This window comes from Pleurodeles waltl, chromosome 5, assembly GCF_031143425.1.
Source record: "Pleurodeles waltl isolate 20211129_DDA chromosome 5, aPleWal1.hap1.20221129, whole genome shotgun sequence".
Classification (NCBI taxonomy): Eukaryota; Metazoa; Chordata; class Amphibia; order Caudata; family Salamandridae; genus Pleurodeles; species Pleurodeles waltl.
The window spans coordinates 965,504,887-965,517,668 of NC_090444.1; the positions used below are offsets into that span (position 1 = coordinate 965,504,887).

The 12,782-nt window shown below is 44.4% G+C and overlaps 1 protein-coding gene across 2 annotated transcripts in view; it reads right to left on the minus strand.

Moving 5' to 3' along the window:
• The window catches only part of NINL (ninein like), a 464,259-nt gene extending 452,276 nt beyond the window's left edge, over positions 1-11,983 (minus strand). The window contains exon 1 of one of the 2 annotated variants that reach the window (XM_069235090.1): positions 11,783-11,983. The gene's annotated coding sequence lies outside the window, so the exon portion shown is untranslated. The remainder of the gene's footprint in view (positions 1-11,782) is intronic. The other variant, XM_069235091.1, reaches the window with a different exon arrangement.
• Positions 11,984-12,782: the final 799 nt, after the last annotated feature.

The window sequence follows — 12,782 nt, forward strand, 5'->3', positions numbered from 1 at the left end:
GTACTGACTGTAAGAACTGAGGTGCTCTGGCAGACAGCGTGTGTGGGGTTCCTGGCAAAAGCACGGCTGAGGGCTTGGAGGTGTGAACTGAGGTGCACTGGTGGAGCTGGGCCTGAGGTCACAGTATGGGAACAACAGAGTATACTTACTGTAAAAACTGAGGTGCTCTAGTAGACAGCATGTGTGGGGTTCCTGGCACTGGCACCGGCTTGGAGTGTGTGAAGTGAAGTGCACTGATGGAGCTGCGAGTGGGATCCCAGTATGGAAAAGAAGTGGGCACTCTCTAAGGATTGCGGAGCCCTGGTTCAGCGGGATGCCTTGGCTATAAGCAATTACAAGTGAACCTCCGACCTTGCTCTCTGCATCCCACAGGTGGGCATACTTGGTGAAGAAAATCCAAGCCAAGGAAGGGTGAGAACCAGGCAGCTGAGAGAGGGTGCAGAGAGCCCACAAAGACCAAATGTGACCAAGATAACAGCCTGATTTATAGCCTAGTTTACAGCTAAGTGCAGAGCAAGAATGCTCTGCAAATGAAAAGGGAAACTTCCCTGGACAGGAGCAGGAAACAGTCAAAAAAGTCCCCTACAGACCAGATAAACAGGACAAAGAGTAATTATAGAGTAGTTGGTCCCTGCTCTCACGCAGAAGGAGGAGGATCAAAGAGGCATGACTGACCACTAGCAAGCAAGGATTTTTAAATGACACTGAAACTAACAAATGAAATAGCTAAAAGCCTACAGAAGAAGAATTATTAAAAGTATACAAGAGGTTGTACGCTTATGCTCGACCTAAAAAGTACGTCAGAGGCCATGCTGTTTTGTGCATTAGCATTAAATCCTATTAGTTTCGTAATTTTGTGTATCCTTGAAGGCCAAAAGTCTTGCCATATTTTCAGATTAACTGGGGACTGACTGCACTGTGTACTACATTCCGGTAGCTTCTGTAACATTCTGTAAATTAGACAATATGTAGGGAATACTGCGTTTGCGGCAATAAATGTGTTGTGGGCACTCTCCTGTCACAACGTTGTCTAGTTATTCTAAGAAAGAAAAACTATTTGCCCTGTTTTGTTACACAGTTGGTCAGGGGCTGCTGGACTCAGCAACGATTTAGGATTTTGGCTTGAAAGATGTGGGAAGAGTCCCAAACATATTTAAAAGAGCACAATCCATGGAGGCAATCACCAGTCACTTATTTGTCTGCTTGTGTCAAGAAATGCGCTTCTACATCTGCCACAGACACAAAGTCAGATCGAAAATATTACGAGGTCACCGGTCTTCGCATCTCCCAATGGGGACAGGGGTTTAGCTCAGTGGGGTGGGAATTAGCTCTGCGGGGGGTTTTAACGGGTGTTGGTTTGTATTTACATCTAAACGCTTGACTCATCCCTGGCCAGGATTACAACGGTACTCGTGGGGGATGGGCGGCAGCACATCACGTGCCAAGCACAAACTTGCAGCAGACTTTCGAATGGGAACACTAAAATTCTAATCCCCAATCGTTTACCCTCGTGACCCCATTGTGTGACCTTGCGCATACTAGTTTATGCTTTTAAAACCTTCCCTACGAATATTACCTGTACCCAGGAAAAGTTATAAAAGTTTGTGTGCATAGATAGAACATGCTACTGCACCACAGGAACTTTCGTCAGGTGTGTGGATTTCAACAGTCTTAGCACCTCAGGCTACCAGCGGATGTTCCAGGGGAGGGAGGGAGAGAGAAATAAAGTGTGTGTGGGGAGGGTTTATGGGCAGTGCAGTGGTGCAGATGATATGAACTTCCAAAATGTCTCCCCGTAGTTTATATTTACAATCATTTGTAACCTCTCCGAAACGTATCTCTTCTCACAAACCTGCAGCAAAATACAGAAAGCTTCTGCTAAAATTACAACCTCCCCTGCCCGGCCTGGGTTAAGGTAGAATCAGGGGAAGGGGGTATAGCAAAGATATTATTGTCCATGTGAAGAAGAAAAAACATAACTGACGTTTCAAAGTAATCCGAACTCTAAGACCTGACGATTTCACACATTCGGGCAGTCTGCCCTTATTTACTCAGAGCAAACAGTCACTGGCCAGGGAAGGGGACTCAATAGCTGTTACTAAAACGAGCACACACGAGGAGCGTGTAAATGTGTTAAAAATGAAGGGTCGTGTTCATCACAGAGCTTCAGCTTGCTTATCCCCCAGATTTAGAGGCTTGCCATTAACATTACCGTAAGGCCACAACAGGTGTTCGATTCCCTTCTCTGAATCCCTATAGTGCAGCGTTGCCCTTAACCAGGACACCTCTGTTTACTTTCCGAGTTTTCTTCATTCTAACTTCTCTTTGAGGCGTTAGTTTTCCTGCCATGTTCTGGTGCCGGAAAAACTGAGACCTGCGAGGCGGCTCGGTTCCTTCCCTTGTAAATGTTTGATAGGTTGCTGCCACCGGTGGGGGCCGGGGCGTGGCCAGCAGGGGCGCAGCAGGTGCAGTTGCACAGAGCCCAGCAGGCTTAGGGGCTCACTGAAGGGTGGTTATTGTTGTATTTAACAATCCATCCTGTAGTCAGCGGGCTCATTTGCCTTCCTGGCACCAGGGCCCACGGCGCCCCAGTGCTCCGCTGCTGGGAGCCAGTGAAGCGAGGACCCCACACTGAATACTGGAGCAGCTCCACTGTCCAGAGGTGAGGGGCCAGTTTTCACACACTTTCAAAATCGTGCAAGCGCCACCTTCTGAACAAGGCAGGTGTTTTTGAAGATAACACGGGGTGGCGGGAGCCAGTGGAAAGACTTGACCCATGAGCAACGAGAAACAAGTACTGGTGTCTAATCTCGCCACTGCATGCAGTGCCGGTAGTGGCCGTGGTCACTTGGGCTGAAAAAAGGATGTGGCTGTTCACAGCATGGCGATATTCGCAGGCACACATATTTCCAAGGCATTCACATGGGCGTCTTGAAAAAAGGCCAGGGGAGTAAGCTGGGATAAAGGAGCTCTTGGGGTACATGATACGGCTATTGCAAGTCACCCGGGAGTCCAGTGACACTAGAGAGGAATGGGGCAAGATTCTTTCAACACACAGGAAAAAAGTATTTTCAGGTCTAGTGCTGGCCAAAACCTTTTCATTTTTCTAAACCTGCATATATAATATACTTACTTCTAAGGCCTCTCAGCCAGCCCTCTTCATCCATTGGTCTGTTGGTGTGTCATTCACATTTTTCTACCATCCACTACACCATGGGTACTCGTAAACATTTTCCCAGGGGCCAAAAAGTTTGGTCTGTGATGCACCTGAGGGCCGCATTGATGCCAGGGCAGTGGCAGTCAAGTGGGGTGGCTGGGGGGATTGGTAGCAAGGTAGGTGTAGGAGAAGCAAATGATATACATGTAGTGGCTAAAATAAACAACGGGAAACCAGAAAACCTGGAATGAATCCCGGCTTACCCACTTTTCCAAATTGTGTGATCCTAGGCAATTGTTTAGTCTCACTTTCCCTCCTTTTTTTGCATTATCACATTTAAGATGACCTCGAAATACATGATTTATGGTGTGCGCTGCACAAAACCTGCCTCTATGTTTGATTTAATAAACTATAATGTTTTTAATATTTGATAGGAACCAAGGCCACCCATAAAGTGCACATACCAAGTGACTTGCATCTTTAACTTACTATTAGTGGTGTTCTCAGGGTAAGGGAAATAATTAATGTTTCAAAATTTATGTTTCCAAATGGATGTTTGAAAACTATCACTTTTAAAGGAATACATCTCAATGCACTGATAAAATATTTTTTACTAAGGCAAAAAGGTTCTGCAGGTTAACTAAATCCCTAGTTACTTCCTTTCTTTAACACCAATTAAGTTTGAAATAAATGATTGTGTGTGTATTTAATATTTTCATTGTTAGTGCGGAGTTGAGCAAACAGCTGCCCAGTGCTCCTGTTGCCCATAAAGGTCAGAGGAGCCGCATGAGGCCCGCGGGCCGTACTTTGAGTATCCATGCACTACACCGTACACCATGGAGGAGGAGGTCACCTCACTTCAGCCACTGGCTCACTTCACTGTGAGTGACAGCATTCAGCTCTTTCACAAGAAGCCCATCCGCACAAGTAGTTCTCTTCAGTGCCAGGAACTAAGGCAATGTGAGCTGTTTGTGACCAAGAAAATATTTTTGCTTTTTAGCCGATTTTTATTTTCTTTTTACTATCGGCAAGAGTACAGCACCCCAGCAATAATAAAGTTTTACAAAAGCCAAAACAAAAGAAGATTTGACAAAGACAATAGGTTAGCAGAAAATACCAGACTTTTTTAGCTTTGTCAATGGCGGTTTCCTTATGATATCTGGTCACACTATCATCGTCTCCTAAACCACTTAACAGTTTGACTTCTTTCTCCCTCATAAGAAAGGATAGTATGGTTGTTGAAATGTTGAATAAATACATAATTCGAAGTGTAAAAAGAAACATGTCAATGAATAGCCTGAAATTCCTTGCACAAATTATTTAAGCAGTTTAATGTCACATCCAAAAATGGCTGTAATTCACACTATGTGCTAACATGCAGAAAGGTTAATTCTTTCTTGGAGTGAGCCCTGGCAATGCAAAAAGCAAACACACCGCTGTATGTGCCTCCTTATCCCGTAATAATTGTTATTCTTATTGGGACAAATAGTTGAGGGGAAAGAGAACTGCAAGGTTATCCCCTCCCTCTTTTTGTTGTTTAATATGCAGCTGTAATTCTGCTCCATATCCCGCCTTTTATTCTGTCTCCAAATTCATGCCTTCAAGGATTGTGACATCATAATTCAAATTTAATAGCTTATTACAGTAGAGAAGTGTTGTGCTTTTTTATTACAAGTGACTGCTGATGTAAAAAAAAAAAAAAAAAAAGACTGTAGTAAGAAAACTAGAAGCCCATTTTATACCTTTCTTACAGGCTTCCATATATTATGTCATTATAAAATACTACTGTAACTAGCGTGTTCTCATAATTTACCAGGTTGAAAATCGAGTAGTTTACGACTTGACAGAATTGATGTAAATTTAGACTGTAACTTGGTTGTAAAGACTAGAGGATTTCCTCAGGAGACAAGCCGGGGTTTATTTAAGTGAGTACTACTAGAGAGGCAGACTAAACACATTTCAGTAACAAGATAAACTGTAACCACAAAGAGGCTGACTAAGTAAATGGAAAGAAGAAGAAAATGCGAGAGGGATAGGAAGTGGCAGACAAAGAAGACCAAAGAAGGAACAGGCATCTGGAGGGCGCAGAGTACTAGGCGTCTGGAGGCGTAAAGCAGATATGAAGCAGAGGGGCTTGCAGCAGGATAACAGAGACACTATTATTGGGATGTACAAATACAAAATATATCACCGTGCTTTTAGCAGATAGTGGCAGCGGTTGAGAGTAGAGGGGTATATTGAGAAAACTACCATTCAAAAGATTCAAGCATTTTGTGGTATTTTGTAAATTGTGCACCCCACTGTAGCTCAATATTTATTACCTCTTTTTAAAAGCTTATAATATTAAACAATGAAGAGTTGCTCTTTACAATTACTACTCATCACTGAAGTATGTTTTAGAATGGGCAGTTTTCTTAAAGCTGCTGTATTTTACCGTAAGAGTCAAACTTTTAAATTCTGAAACTTTTTTACTTTTAACGCTTAACGCTGATGAAAATGTTGCTTTTTGTACATATATGTGTCTTTTATGAGTGTCTTCGTCATTCAAATAAATAATTGATTGAGTGACTCAAGCATCCATCGTCCTACACCCAAAAAACGACTGTCATAACAGTTACCATCAAGGAAAAATCTGATTTGCCTTGATGTGCCACAAGTACATTTTCAAACACTGCCTTCGACACTTAAAAATCTCTCAAATGTTTCTCAAGGTCTGGTCTTTGCATGCAAAGGTTTCTTAGCACTATAAAAAGACAACAACTCGATTAGGAACATAAAGGCAGAGACACATTTAGGTACATACAACTGCAAAAAGGAAGCACAGAATAGTACTCAATGTTCCTAAAGAACCCGCAGGATCATACTCTCCTGAATATAATACAACAGAAGGAAGCTCATTAACGGCTCATTTAAGGTATCATAAGATGAACATGTGACTTAAGGAAATGTGAGCTGAGAATGATGCGATGCGGAACCACAGAAAGAGCTCACACAGGTGCAAGGTTTGTAATATTGTCAATTAACTAAAAGGCATGTCAGTTAATACCAGACACAAATATATCCAATTTAACTACCTCCCTAGAGCTGAGGTCACCGATGAGACGTTAAGCAATACTGACAAGGCCAAATTTGATCAACTTTTGAAGTGCATGAATGTCTTTGGGGAAAGATAAACACTAACTCTGCAAACACTCAGAAGTGGCTTATTTCTGGCCAACAGGTTATCAGATTCTCAATAAATGCAAGTTCTGAGGTGGAGAGTTAAACACAACACAGCTCCAAAAGAATGTATATGACACTGTGGTTTAATATTTGCATGCTCAAATCAGAATGAGACTAGCACACTGCTTAAACTAAAACGTAATACATGACAGCATTTATAAGATGTAAAAACATTTAAAAATTAATTTGTGATACTCTGCTGCCACGTATACACATACTTTTACAAGTATCTAATCAATTTTTCAAAAGGGAACAGGGTGGGTATTTAGCTCAAAGAGGTGATTAATGAGAGGTTACACCACAATCCATATTTTCAGTGTGTCTTGACGTTACTGGGTTGCCTCGATATTACATTTACAAGACTTGCCAAGCCCAAGAGAAAATCGGCACTTGTGTGTGCCTCACTTGAAGAGATGGAGGCAGAAGACATATCTTGTGAGGGAATAAAAGGCCGGAAAGATGATACAAATTTTGTGGAAGATATGGAGTAGTAAGTGTGTAGAATTTCTGCAATAAAGTCATTCAATTGTTTCTGGTTTTCTGGATCTCCACCAAAACAAATTATAAAATGGGAACAGATGAGGTGTGTTTAAGCTCCTTTCTGATGGCCTGCTAATTCTCATCAGGTTTTGGCAGTAGGAATGTTCACAGTCGGAATTTCTCAACTGTAAAGTATCCCCTGCTTTTGAGCTTCTAGATGTCGAGAACACCCAGATCCCAAATTCCCCTTGGACACTCAGCAGCATGCAAACTGTGGATCATTCACAGCCTAAACCTGAGCCCACCATTAAAATGGATGTGATCCTTACTACTAACTAGGAACCAACAAGTTATGACTGGCTTTCAACACTTCACAGGCTCCTCGTTCAGGGTCCTTATGACACAATTCCCATCTGTGCTACTACTAAATATTTGTATGCACCAAAGTTTTTCAACCCTGTATCCTTTCCCCTATATGAGTCAATAGAACCCACAAGGCAGAACATGGAAACCGAACCAACCCTGCTGAATGCCACATTGCGTCCTAGATGAGAAAACAGTTCCTTTTTCTAAATTAAACCATGACTGAAGTACTGCTCTTGGGGTAGACAGAGAATAAAATGCCCTCTCATTCGAATGACCACGAACACTAGGTTAAAGAATTATGCTGGTATCCAAATAATACATCTATAGGGTAACCAGATGTTACAGAGTTCCCCGGACTGTCCTGTTTTTTCACCCACAGGCGGCAAACGCTTAAAAAATATGCATTTATTGTGATTACAGCCTGTACATAGTATTGATATATGGACGCTATTTTTCATCCAAGCTGCGAGAAGCTGTTGTTGACTTGATAATTACTGATTACCCACTAGCAAACCACCTTCTTATATCTGCACTGTCTTAGTAGACTGTCAATTGCCTAGGAGTGTTCTTTGCACCATCATGCTTTCCTGAGCGAGGTCGACGGCCGCCTGGTCACAGCTAAAATTCATCAGCCCAGTGGATCCTACTTCTGTCGGTCAGGACCATACACAGATGATGGCTTGTTGCAGAGAAAGGTGTGCCACAGCAAGCGAAGGAAACGTGTACAGCACATGCTGGCAACCGTACCCCTGCCTGCCACCTTGCACAATGACCGCATCCCTGACACGAGGTACACCCAACCTCTGACCTGTGATTAGGCACAGGAGTCCACCAAAGTAGCAGAAGTATCACTGTCTCCTTGGTGAAGCTTATGTCCTTAATATCTTGTGTGATGTTATCTCCTAATGTGATTTGACTAACCAACAGGAAGAATAACTGATAAAAGATTAAAAAAACACAATGATACCTACTCAAACTGCTGGCTGGACAAACTTGCAACAGCCAAGTTGGAGGATAAACAGATTTACGAGAAAAGTGGATAGTGTAATTTCATAACCACAGGAAACAGCTAAATAGGAACATATAGCAAATATCTGTACACAATCGGAGTTGAGCAAGAACACACTGTTTCATGATTAAGAAGGCCACCTGGGCGAAAAAAACAGTATACTTTGCTTTAAAACACACTGTGTGGACAGAACGTGTTTGGTTTGTTTGTGCAAAACAACTAAGTATAACGAAAGAGGCTATCATGGGATATCTATGTAACCAGTTACCTTATTAAGCAGAACATTTTAATTTCTCTGTGATCTTTCACATTTGTTAACTGGATGCCACAGGAAACAGCACAAATGCATTAACAGAACTAATTTTACTGGTCAAGAACAATTTCCAACTGAAAGCAGCAGACACCAAGAACCAGCTACAAGATGCAACGAGAACTCTCTTTGTTAACTCCAGATATCTCTAAAATGCCACATGGCAGAAAGTGGATCCAGTAAAAACCACCTGGAACTGGAATTTTCATCTTCTTTGCAGAACCCTCAAGAGTTGTCAACTTGTAAAATGGTGTTCGAGCAATTGAGGCAACCTACACATGGAACATTGGTACCGGAGTGAAAATCTAATAACATACCTACAGGGGCATGGAAATCTATTAAGTAACTCTGGTACGGTTGTTGAAGCCTGAGTGTACAGACGATCATCCAGCACTCTAAGTCAACCCGGCAAGGAGCTTAAATGTACTTTGAAACAGGGCTCTGTGAAGGCCTTTATGTCCTCCACCTCTTGAAGGAGAAAAAACACAACTCAGGCCCAGGAAAATGCAGCTGTTATATGGCCTGCTCATGTTCTATCACCAATATATTTTGGTAGAGCCAGGACTAGAGGCCAGGTGTCCTGCACCACGTCCACTGACGGAGATGGTGCTATCTGCCCGCTGCAGTGAACTGCACTTCTTGTTGTTTGCACTATCTAGATTTTTAAAGCGCCCACTAGGTGACCTGAGACTGTTTCTTAACACTTCTGATTCTTTAAAATATGGGATCATGACACAGATAGGGATTGTGAGGCTTTTCTATGGGTCCCTTGGCAGCAGTTTTTTTTAAATCACTGATGCCCTATGGCCTGAGATAATATTTCACTACAATTTAATAAACACGTTATTCCCCTTGTACGTGTGACTCTGGCAGCAATAGCGAGCAGTCAAGGAGCTGCTTACTTTTAAATAAGTCAAATGTTCTATTGTTTATAATCCAGGGTGCTCTGCAAACCTTTAAATGTCCGGTTGCAGTCTGATTTCCGATATTCTTTGTTGAGTAAGACTTCGTTTATGATATTTATAACAGGCAAACGTGCACTGTAGTCTTTTGGTTCTAAATATGTGGCTGTATATTGACAACTATCAATAAAGGTTTTTATAGCATTGATTGGCATCCCTGTGTTTGGGAACGGCTCAGTATTCTGTCCTATGGAGTTTTTAGAATGCTAAACGCCTACTTCCGTGATGAACTGATTTCTGACAGTTTTACAGTAGATCACAGATACACACACAACTTTCTAAAACATACACATTTCTTAGATTTTTCCTCCTCCGAATCGATGGCAGGTACCCTCCAGGCCAACGCGGAAGGAGTTGTCTGATTGTTTCAGCAGCACGTGCCCTGTGACTCCAATGGGTACTATGTTGTGTATTTTTCTGAATACAACCTTGGCTGAGACCTGGAAAAGCCAGAAGACTTTGGAAGCAAAATAAAAGCACTCAACTAGGTGTCTCCCACCCAAGGGTGCTACCAAGAATCCTACTGTAAACAAGGAAATTGTTCTTGACAGCAGTAAACGGGAACAGCGAGCCTTCCTCCACTCTAGGCCCCGGTGCCACTGCGCCTGCTGCAATGATGTTCCGAGTCCACGTCATGCAGCTGGTCGCGGCCCACGTGGGAATCAATCAATCAGGAATTTGTAAAGCGCACTACTCACCCGTGAGGGTCTCAAGGCGCTGTGGGGGGAAGATCCATCGAAGGGTGTGAAATTTTGGTCAGATTGTTTCAGATCTATCAATAACCAACTTATTAATGGAATTAGTAAAGTCGCGATAATGCCGCTCTTACTATATGAAATGGATTCATACCGATGAAATATTGAGAAACACTAAAAAGTATATTCATCCGGGAACCTAAGTCATCTTGTTAATAGTGTTGTAATGAGATATAGAAGCAAATTAGACACTGAGGTGCCCTCTAGGGCCACGAAGCAACTCAGGGCTTAACAGTGTGACATAAAATAAACAATAATACTTATTAAACAACTTCACCCAGGCGAACACCCCCACTCCCACCACCAGCAACCTACGCACAACTCACGACAGCCGACTCTCAGCGCCAAGGAGCATTTCCCACACCACCCGTTGCAATTCAGAAATGTGCATAAAAGAACGACGTGCCCACACCTAGTTATCAGCCTTTCGTTCCGCGGAGTGTATAATATTTTATGAAATAACGTGCCAGGCACGTCTTCGGTCGCACACGCTGCCTGTGCCACCCTGCCATCCTTCGCTGCGCCAGGCTGCGTCTCGGAGTCCCCTGGACGCCAGTGATGGTCTGTTGTGCTTCATGTCTAGGCCGGGAGAGGCGGAGTTGGCAGGTGAAAGCAGCAGAGATGTGTGCTTCAAGTGCCCATAGGGATCAGCTCCTGCTGCCACCTCAGTGCCACCCATGCAAACCGACTCTACCCTCAACCAGACTACAAGCAGCCTGTCCGCTGGGCGCGATGCCTTCTAACACTGCACAGGGTGCCCCTCTCGCCACATAAACATGGCAGCGAACTCCAACTGTCGGCTTTCTAACTTGCATTCTAGTACTTGGTGCATACTTCATAAACCAGGGGCCAGAAAAATGGCGATTTTAAGAACTATATGTGGAAACTCGTTATTATTCTTAGGCTCAGACTGCGTCTTGGAAACTTATTTTTTGTTAAAAGACCATTAAAGGGGGCTTGGAGCGTTTCATGGCAACCACCTATAGTCCCGCACCCAGGCTGCGCTGGCACTGCCGGAGGGGCCAAACTGAAATCAGATGGTAACACTGGAGAAAAACAGAGGCAGCTGTCGGGGCAATCGCCTTGGCACTACTGCCATCAACAGGGTGCGCTGGCAACGCCCGAGGGGGCAAAGGGAAACAAGACGGAATACGAAAAGTACTGTCTGCAAATTAATGGACAGTTGGTGACAATCTTATTGAGAGGAAGGCAACCCAAAACACTACCACGCAGACTGTTGATCAGGGTGGCAAAGGCATCCGGAGTCCTCCTCTCTCTCACCAGCGCCCCCTTCAGCCTGGCAATAACCCTGGTGTATGGCTGGGGTGGAGGGGGCAAAGGGAAACAACATTGGTATAAACAGCGCCGCGGAAGGGGTGATCCATGTGTCCACCAATTACAGAGATAGCAACAGTGCGAAACTTGCCCCTTCCTTCCTCCTCCCTCCGGGCAGCAGAGCCTCCGAGCCGCCGCAGGGTCTCTGCCCCCCGCCCCGGGGGCTCTGGACTCCCCCTCGCTCACCTCATCTGCCTCGCCCGCGGCTCCCCCATGCTCCCGGGGCCCCGCTCGTCGCTCGGGGGTCTTTGTGCTCCCGGCCGCCCGACTCTCCTCCGCCTCAGCTGCTCCTCAGGTTTCACGGCTTAGAGCGAGGGGCGGGGCCTTGCTCCAGCGCCGCTGCTCAGCCCTGCATCCCTCTCTCCTCCGCCGGATCCTTCCCCGCCTACCCCGCCGGAGCAGCAGCTCGCATCTTCACCTCCAGGCGTCCCTCAGCCGGGGGCCGCAGCCTCCCCTGCCGGCGAGGAGGGGCGCGGCGGCCCGTAACCCACAGTGTCCTACGCCGAGTTACAAGTACAGCATCCCGTCCCCAAACATACTCCGATAATATTGAACTGACAGGATAGGTTACACAAGTCAATCGCCACCAAGTCACTTCTTACGCAGAACCAATAAAGCTTAACCAGCACATCGGTAAGTCCGACACTTAATTTGTGCCGTAGCTTGCAGGTGGTGAGGCCCGGGACTTGGTGGATGTGGCACTGCTAAAAGAAACCATCTTCTTTCGGCCCGATAGCAAAGGTTCAATTGCGCTTCTCATACTCGCACACGGCTAGAGGTGGAGCAACCCTACTTGGGAGAGAGTTAACACTTCTGGGTTGATAATACACTCTTCGACCACGAGGCAAGGCTCTATTAACCATCAACGAAACAAGCAAATGCTTCATCTAGGAAATGGGGGCACCACAGACATTTTCCATTGCTGGATTTACCATGGACCATATGGTGCAAACCTCAAAAGGTGCAGCTGAACCAGGTTCCACAAAAGGGCTGCCACAATAATAAAAAAAAATATATATATATATATATATATATATATAATCCAAACTTCCCCACAAGAGAAGTGCGCCATACGCCTGGTTTAACAGCCCATGAAAGACACTTTATTCTTCAAACTCAGATTTCAAAAGCATATTTTCCTGACACGTTTTGGCTGTAGACATCAGCCTTAATCATAGGTTCAATT